This window comes from Lolium rigidum, chromosome 1 (assembly GCF_022539505.1).
Source record: "Lolium rigidum isolate FL_2022 chromosome 1, APGP_CSIRO_Lrig_0.1, whole genome shotgun sequence".
NCBI lineage: Eukaryota > Viridiplantae > Streptophyta > Magnoliopsida > Poales > Poaceae > Lolium > Lolium rigidum.
In genome coordinates, this window is record NC_061508.1 from 334,046,744 (window position 1) to 334,056,733 (window position 9,990).

Here is a 9,990-nt window from a genome sequence, read left to right on the forward strand (position 1 = left end):
ACGTCACTCCAGAAAAATATCCTCACGCAATTTATTTGTCATGTGTTTGCAATATCGTTCCAACATTTCCCTTGTCCCCGTAGAATATCATACAAAAAAGTTGCAACATTGTTCCATGCCCCAGTAAAATATCATCCAAAACCACTCCAACATTCCAATATTGTTGCGACAAAAAGATGTGGCAAGCTAAAAATCATCTTTTGTTCCAACAAAATGTTTAAAATGGGCCACAAAGCACGTGATGTGGTACACAAATCCAACAGGCGGAAACAACAAATCCGACAAGGAAGCACATCTAGCAGACTTCCAAAATATCAGAAGAATGATGTGTAACAAACAACATATGTGCCAATTCTAGCACTCCGTTGGACCTGGACTTGGTGACCCCTCGGTACACCATCTTCCTAAGATCTACAGCTTGTATAACCTATGTTCTATCACCCCCCATACGGTCATCCGCATTAGTGAACTATGTGACAAACTGACAACCCAACCTACAGGAGGAGTATAAGGGGTAGCAGAGGAAACAACAGAAGAGAAAAACACGCGAATGTGCCATATCAGGATGATGCAGACCCAAGCAAAGATACAAGAGAAGATAATGGTGCAACTAGGCGAGGGAGTACCGTGGCGAGAGTGTCGCGACAGATCACTCCATGGATGAGTTGTGTGAAGGGAGTCGAGGTTTATTAAGGCTATTATGTGCCTCCCGGGTCGCCTAGGTCTAGACACTAGAGAGGTTGTTGGGCTGCCTCCTAGAAGAGCTCTCTCCGGTCGCACTAGCCACCCTGTCGCCGCCGGAGGATCTCTCTGGAGCTTCCCCGCGAGTGAAGTTCTTCGACCTTCAAGCGCGTTTCTAGGGTGCTTGGGCGCCTACTGCTCGCCCAAGATCTACTGGTCAATCGTATGCCGCCATTGATAGAATATTGGCGCGTGTCTTCAACTAGACGAGTGTGGTGGCAGCTCGTGGTAATCACGGCCGAACGATGGGCTATTCGCCCGTTAGGCCTTCATCGCAGGAGTGCATCCCAACATCGTGGCGATCTCCTCCGCATTGGCATCTCCATTGCCACGATTTTCATGGCATTGGTGGGGGATCATGGCAGTCGTGAAGAAGTTCGATAAGCTATTTAGATTGGAGGTTCCATCTCGCATGCTCATGTCGAGTCTAGAAGATTCCAAGGAACCAGATTGGAAGAAGTATGTGTGTCATGTGTTTCGCGGCAGTGTTCTCGACAAGTGGGGGTGGTAGGTGAATGAATTCGTTCTTAGCGGTTCCTTTTAAGCTCTGTGTCCTCTTAGTTTCCAGGGTGCATGAAATCTATAGTTCTAACCTTAAGTGGTTGCACCTCGCAATGACCACTGTCTAGTCATCTCTTTGTGAAACGCATTGTATAGCGATAGCTAGGCGTACTACATGGAGGAGCTAAGGAGCATCTAGAAAACGCAGAAAGGATCGTCGTAATGTAATTTCCCTAAAAAAAGACACGGTGACATGCCACACTATTCTGTGATACGCACTAGCTTTTAGATGGCGCCACACCGTTTACACACATCACCATAGATATATATAGAAAGAATAGAAAAAATAATGGTGAACCCTAGGCGTCGGTCGGCCAGGAGGTCAGGTCTTAGAGCATCTCCAACAGGCGCGCTATATCGCGGCGCGCTAAACCTCTGATTCTGCGCGCTGTAAACAGCTAGCGCGCGCTGGGCCGTATTTTCACCCGCCGGACGCGGCAAAATGCAGCGCGTGCGCGGGCGGAAAAAATCGTCCTCCGCCGGGCGCGGCAAAATACAGCGCGCGCGGGCGCGGAAAACAGTTTTTTATACTATTTTGCAATCACAAAGATCAAATAATCACACATAATTCATGAAACAAATAATGTACCATAATTTAAGTGGACACAAAGTGCAACATACATCACATAGTTCAAGAACGACACACAAAATGACGTAGTTCAACAATGACACACGACATATGGTTCAAATGGACAAAGTGGAACACATATCACAAATGCATATCACACTTCCGCATTTTCCAAGTCAACAGCTTCTTCTTCTTCCTCGTCATCTTGGGTTGAAGGAGGAATAGTAGCATTCATGGAAGACACGAAGCCTTCGCTTTCTTCGGCGGCGCGACGGAGACGGGACCGACGTGCGGCCGTTTGCTCGACGGCGCCTTTCCCCTCCTCGGCGCGGGCCGCGCGCCGGCGCCCTGCGCGGCCATCTACGCGGCGGCAGCGCCTGCGTGCAGTGCCCCGCGCGGCGGGATGAAGAGGGCGCGCGCAGCAACCGTTGCGTTGCCGCCGTCGGCGCCGCCGCTAGGGTTTGGCGGTGGTGCGGCGGAAGTGGTGGCGGCGGAGGGTGGGACGGAGTAGGGAGGGCTGCCCGAGGGGTCCTCCATCGTCGGGATTTCACCGGCGGCGCGCGGAGACGACGGATTGGGCGCTCGGGCGACGAGGCGGAAGAGGAAGTTTCAGCGCGGGGGATTTTTCGCGCTTGGACGAGCGATGCCGCGCGCTGTAGCCGACGCGCCAGATATGCCGCTCCGGATTGTGCAAAACGCCGCGCGCCCTAAATTTTTTACAGCGCCGCGCCGTTTACCGCGCCTGCTGGAGCGCCACATTCTCTCCCGCGCGCGCTATATCGGACGTTTTTATGCCGCGCGGCCTATATAGCGCGCCTGTTGGAGATGCTCTTAGGGGTTCGATTCTTGCAGCAGAATATCTCCTACTGCAACATTTTCGTTATATATGTAGGCACGTCGTTAGAGTATTTCTTTTCCGCTGTATAGCTATGGAACAAAAATCGTGCACATTTAGCTCCAAGTTGTAGGCTACGGCTAAACTTGTCTAAAAAATCGAACCCAAAAGATACATAGTCCCACTCCCACTAGCTGACGGATGATTGATCTATTTAAATTTTTTAATGCGGTGATGGTGGATGCTCAGTATCTCACATGTGCACATGCATGAAGATCGGCAGATCAGCGGATGCAGTCAGCCCACAGGATTAAGCCGCTGCTGGTTAATTAAGCAAGCAGCTCCATTATTTTGGGGAGCAAAATAAGATCGAGGAGCATCTGGTCTAAGAAACGAATGGAATAAGATTGAGGAGCATCTGGTTAACTAAGCAAGCGCAGCTCCATTAGGAGTAACAAAAAAAAAAGATTGAGGAGCATCTGATCTAAAGCGCTGGAGTGATGTCATTTTCCAGAAGAAGATTGGGCGTGCATATATGTATGCTGAGAGCATCTCCAGTCGCGTCCCCCAAAGCGTCTCCCAAAGGGATTTGGGGCGCGCCGGACAAAAAAAGCGTTCCAGCCGCTTCCCCCAAAGCCCATTTTTGTCCGGCGCGGCCCGATACGGGACGCCGGACACAACGAAAAGCGAGGCGGGCTCCCACATGTCGGCGACTATTTGCATAAACCGTTGGTTCGCGCCTCTTTTCTCGTCGCTCCTTCCTTCCCGCGCCTCCCACCCCACCGCCGCCGCTGGATTTCCCGGCCGTTTGGGTGTCCGATCTGTGCTGCGAGTCAGCACCGTTGTCGCGGCTGGGCTCCCGCCGGTCGTGCCGCCGCCGCCGCGTCGCCGCGGCGCCTCCCGAACGCGCCGTCAAATCCGCCCCACCTCCGCGCACGTAAGGTGCTCGACGACTTGCCGTGTAGGCGCGATTGGTCGCTGTTTGTTGCGTCGTCTGCCTCGGCGCAATTTTAACCATTGATTTTGCTTTAGCCATGGACAGCCGACGATGAGATGGTTGCCCCGCCGCTGGAGGACGAGCAAACGTTCGACGACGACCTGCGGGAGCATTTGCTGATCATCGCGTCCCTCCAGGACATGCTTGACGCTGAGGCGGAGAAGAGGAAGAGGCCGCGCCGCGGAGGATCAAGGCCGGGAAGAAGGAAGTCGAAGCCCCGGCAGAGGATGGAGGGGCATGCGCAACTTCAAGCTGATCTCGTTGAGCATTTGTGGAGGATCAAAGGAAATACCGTGGCACCTTGATGTATCATCTAGCCCTTTTTATTATATTTGATTACTTGTTTTATTGTTTGTTGTAATTTAATTTAAAAACAATCCTCGAAAACATTTTTTTTCATATGCTACATTTGATATAAATGGTTTATGTGTTAAAAAAATTATTTTAAATGTTTGGGAGCGGCGTTTGGGGACGCGGTCGGGGAGCGACGTCCCCAAACGCGGCACGAACAAAAAACGTTCCCCAAACGCTCAATCCGGCGCGGTTTGGGGAACGGTTTGGAGGACGGGGCTGGAGATGCTCTGAGGTAACCTGCATTGCGCGTGGGCGCGTGTGGCAAGTGAGGTGCGACGCGGCATGCATTTGGGATTGGGCGGTTGTGGGTCTCCTCGATCGTGATCTCGTTTCCGCTAGCCGTAGGTGGTGCTGCGTGAATCGGTGCACGAATGAATCATGATGCATCAGAGTATATCGTTGGGGGTGTCTGCACGCGACTTACCACACGATTAATTCAGTTGCTTTTTCCCTCATCTTTTTATCTACTAGTGCTTCTGCGAGGCCCGAGTGGGTTCCATGAGCCGTCGGCGTTCCCGTTAGGCTGTCCACTTGATGTTAAGTACTTTTTTCATCTAAAGATAGGTGTTTCAGTTTTTCAATCTGTAACTAAAATGTATAACTAAACTGTGTCTAAATATATTTGTATCTGTATTGAAGTCCAAAAAAGGAAACGTTGCTGGCGTAGCTAGCCTGTGTACATTACAAAGTAAACGGAAATGAGTTAGTAGCTAGTGGAGAGTCGTCTATTACTGTTTGGTAGGCTGTGCCAATTTTTTTCATGATTGCGCTAGGAAGAAGAAACTTTTTTGCATAACTGCGCTAGGGAGAAAAAACTCATTACGTGTTGCAGACGGGCCACGGGCCTGATTCGGATTGTTGTTTGATTGCCGGTGAAGAATTTTTGGTCCAGCAGAAAGTAAGGCTTAGTTTGTTTGGTTTCATAGGAGCCTAGCATTAGCCTCACCACTTGTCCACATGGTGATCTTAGCTCTCACCTTCTCACCTTCTCACCTATCACAAAGCCTTACGCCGCTATCACGAAACCTAGCACCACAACGTGATGCTAAGGTCAGAAGAAGGAATATCATGAAGGCCGGATTGGTGGACTGACTAAAGGAGGTTCGACTCAACGTGATGCTGAGGGATCTGCTTGGCGTTCCGGGCTTGCAGCAGTGGTATGCATGTGTGGGCGGCAGCACAGGGGAAGTTCAGAGTCTTACCTCTCAGGGTGAAAATCCAAGGTCTGGCCTTAACCGGTTGTGCTCCGGCAATGTTCTTGTTGGAGGCATTGTTTTGAGAGTGAGGACTATCTTCGTGGAGAAATCCTAAGACCTTTGGTCGGGCGACGACGGCGCTGGTGCACTGTTTCCTTCTTGGAGGCGTCGCTTTTGGAGAGTCTGTACTTCAGGTGTTGTCACGGTGGTGGTTGTATTGCTGTTGCTAGGTCTAGAAGGTGTAGCGGAACTTTTATTTCTTAGTTTTCTTTTCTCTTTTTTGGCTGTGTGCATCCGTACTGCCATTAGGGTGGGGCGTTGTTGCAGAGGCTGGGTGTAATTGATATCTTTTGATATTAATATATTCCCTTTATCGAAAAAAGCACCACACGGTGCGTGGAAAGACCATCATGCCACTCCCGCCAACGGTGGCCAAGGCGGATTTACGTTACCTACACGTAAGACTGCGCTGAATATGATAGGCCGAAGTTTTCGGTGTAGCACAACAAGATCGTCGCCGCCACTAGCTACACCTACACGGTTACCACCATGGATTACTGCCTATCACATACCATAACCATCACCACCATGACACCACCGGTCACGCTCGTCATAGGCATCACCACGTCGCCGAACATGAAGACGAACACCACCATGACACTGCAGTTCACGCCCGTCAGAAGCATCAACATGTCGTCGACGACGTCACCAAACACCACTATGATACCGCCGGTCACAAGCCTCACCACGTCACCGAACACGAACATCACCTTGACACCACCGCCGATCATGAAGCCTAACACCATGTTGTCGTTCATGTTAGTCGGACAACACCATGCCGTCACCACCATGGATTATCACCTCTCACTTCCCACCTATCATCATCACGTCATCGTCCATGAATATGTCAAGTGATAAGTAGCAAGAGTACTCTAAAATATAATATACTCACACACACATACAGATTACAATATACTAGCGAGTCATTTATCTATTCGTGTATGTACACCGAAACAAAAACCTGTCAACATGAAAGTCATGCGGAACGGTGAGGTGAACCTACTCCTCAAAAGAAATTTCAAACGGTTGAGCGTGTACGGCGGATGCGGATTTGGCAAAATTCGATTAAAAATCGTACACGAAATTGACGATTTACGACTGGCGAAACTCGAAACCAAATGGATGGCTTCCCTTCTCAGCCTTGGTGCGAGCGTGCAGTGGCACGCGCGCGACGGGTAGGGCTGGAATTCGAGTCGAGCCGAGCCAGCTTGGCTTGACTCGCTAAAGCTCGGTCAACAATCGAGTTAGCTCGACTCGACTCGTTTAACAATCGAGTCCGGATTTGAAACTCGGCTCGACTCGCAAAGCTCGCGAGTAACTCACGAGTAGCTCGTTTAAAACTATCAAATAGAACATGTAATATGTACAATGCATTTTCCCCAAATATTTGGGCATAAATAATGAACAACAAGCATTAGGACTATGGTACCACAAAAATATAAACCACAATGATCAATATATCATCAGCATAAGATTGCCATGTTGAGAAACCACAAATATATTTGCGCATTTCGGTGGGCTTGGGCTGAATTCAATTTTTACCGAGCTAAACGAGCTACTCGCGAGTTTGATGAACTCGGCTCATTTAGCTTGAACTCGTTTAACAACAGAATATGAAACTCGGCTTGGCTCGTTATACACCGAGTTCGAGTCGAGGCGAGTCGAGTCACGAGTTACTCGTTAGCTCGCGAGTTTCGAGTTATAATTCCAGGCCTAGCGACGGGTCAATGTCGGGGAGTCTCAAACAGTACCGTCTGGGTTGGTGGACCCGGTTTGGTTCGGTTCGGTTGGGTTGCCGTGTCCCCCTCCGACCGTGGCTTCCCTTGGCTTGCACACCACACCACGGACGGAACTCGCGTCGGCGTCGCGTCGGGTCCACGCCGGCCGGCGCCAAGCTAGCCACCCACCCGACCCGATCCACGGCCGGCGACTCCTCTCCTTCATTCCTCCCGCCACCGGCCCCAGCGACCATCACGCGTCACCGGCCGTCGTCTCGTTCCGGCGTTGCGCGCGCACGTTTGTAAGCAGGTTGCACGCTCTCTCGCTCGCGGTTCATGCATGGACGCACGCGCGCGCTATTGCTGCTTCGTCGGCCGGGGAGAAAACTTCCAAGCTGGTCAGCGACAACGACGACCGGGACAACACCGAATCTGCATATGCATGGGCCATGGCGAACCGAATTCTAGCTCACCAAACTCAACTTCTCCCTCGATATGGCGTAACCACCATTTAACAGTTCCATTCCATCCCTAGTCTTAACTAACCCACCAAGACCATGCACACAAAGGAAAGAAAAATACTCACACAAAACTATCATTGTCCTATATGGGTTTCTTTAGTCGGCTCAACTTCTAGTTTTTTTCAAACTTCTGTTTTTTTTTACAATAAATTGCCAACAATGTGGACAAAATGGGGATGCGAGTGGAAAACTTAAAACGGAGGCCGAGCTACACGTAGCTCTTTATTTGCAAGCAGTCAGAATTCGTATTTCAGAGTTTCGAAAATCCGAAACAAAATTTCGGAGATAGCTAATAATGTATACTATAATGGTGTAAAATCTCAATACAAATTACTTTATATTCTACGCTATGGGAAAATGACAAATTATCACACATTTTATAGTGCACATTTCAAGGCTATAAAATTTGTCAGATTTTGTCAGTTTTATGTAGCCTAGAGTACAAATTAGTTTGCATTGTGATTTTACACCATTATAACATATATCATTGGCTACCTCCAGAATTTTGGTTCAGAATTTCCTGAAACTCTGAAATACAAATTTTGATTATTTAAAAAATAAAGAGCTACATGTACCTCGGCCTCTAAAACACCACACTCGGATGTGAATATAGTATATATAGCATTTATGTACTCATGCCAAGTTAAATGTTCCATTTTCCCCCTATTAGGGACAATAATGTTTGTAACCCAATTTATGTAGTACTACAAATAACAAAAAAGATATATGCATAACGAATTTCAATTAAATACACCATCGTGTTGTTCGGATTTTTGAAGCATATATAGATACAAAATTGGATATATCCACATCTGAGTAAAATCATGCTAGCCAAATTTTAACAATTCTATAGATACCCACATCTATTTAGAATTGAGTAACCATCCGATCCATATCTATCATTTTGTTACTTTTTAAAAGAATATGAAAACAGAAATGGGAAGACACTATCCGATACTCACATGTTTCCACCTACACCTAGTCATTCCTTAGCCCGGGCCAGGTTTTCGGGCCCTGAATTTCCAGGTCGAGCTCAACCCGACCTTCGGGCTTACAAACAGAGGAAAGCCCGGCTCGGCCCGATAAGCCGTCCAAACTAAGCTAAAGTCGTGTTTTTTTTGCATGCCTGAGCCCGACCTGTCCCGATGTTCGGGCTCCAAAATCAGGTCCGAACCCAATCCAACATGCAAGTCCAACCCGGCCCCGCTTGGAATTTTTGGGCCGTCCAGGCTAGGCTGCTCATGCCCAGCTGTATTTTCACCCCTATATGTTGTCAAGTTCCCATGGTATCCTAAGGGCATCTCCAACCGAGCGACCCAAACATACGCGCTGGGCGTTCGTTTTGGACCGTTTGGATGGCCGAGCGGACGCGCGGACGGAGCCCCGCGTCCACGTGTCTGTTTGGGTCGCGCGCTGCGCCCAACGCGATAGATTTGGGTCGCGGCGCCGTATGGTAGCTTTTTTGCTTGTAAATTCACTATAAAACGCCAAATAAATTATAGAAAATATATAAAATAGTTTAAATGCTCAAAATTTATTACACAGTACATTATCCACGTAATCAATGATAAAGTATTATTCAAATAAAATGTAAAAACGATACAAATGCTTTAGGCTTCGGGATTTCCTTCATCATTGTTGTCCAAGGCGGCCGCGCGCCACAGCAAGGACCCCCGTTACACGGGGATCTGCGAGACAATGTGCTCGTGGATGATCAGCGCAGCCTCCGTGAAAAATTCGTCGTCCGACTCCTCGTCTGACGACGTGTCGATGAAGTTCTTGAAGAAGTAGTCGTCGTCGCTGTCCACCATGATCTACAGGTGAAAAGAGATAAATTTTAGATCGCCCATTTCATTGAACACCTCGCATGCGGAGGCCATCCGATGCGTCCGTAGGGACTTGTAGGCCATGGTCGTCTCGGCCGACTTGCGGTCTGGAAGCACGGTGCATGATAGCTCACCTTCGGCGGCAACGACGCAGCTTCGAACGGCGGGAGGTCTCGCGACGGTGAGAGGACAACAACGACGGTGACGACGTCCTCCGACTCTGCTACGACGCGGCGAAAGCAGCGCGGGGCCGCGACCTATGCTTCCTCCCCGCTTGCCAGCGACTCGACGACGGTGGCCGACGTCGACGCTGCTCCCAAATCGCCCGTCCTTGGGTGGCGGCGGAGCGGCATGAGATGTGTGCGAAGGGTTTGTGTTTTGGGAGACAGATAGGCGGGCCAGGGGCGGACAAGGGGAGGATGCGAGCGACCAGCCTTCGGCGTCCGCTGCCACGCAAACTCGTTCCAGATTTGGGCCGGGTTTGGATCGTCCCGGACACCGCGGTCATCCGTTATTGGGATGGATCCGCGCGATGGGCCTCGTTTTTGTCGGGTTAAATCCATCGAGACGCACAGACGCGGAATGGGTCGTTCGATTGGAGATGCCCTAACGT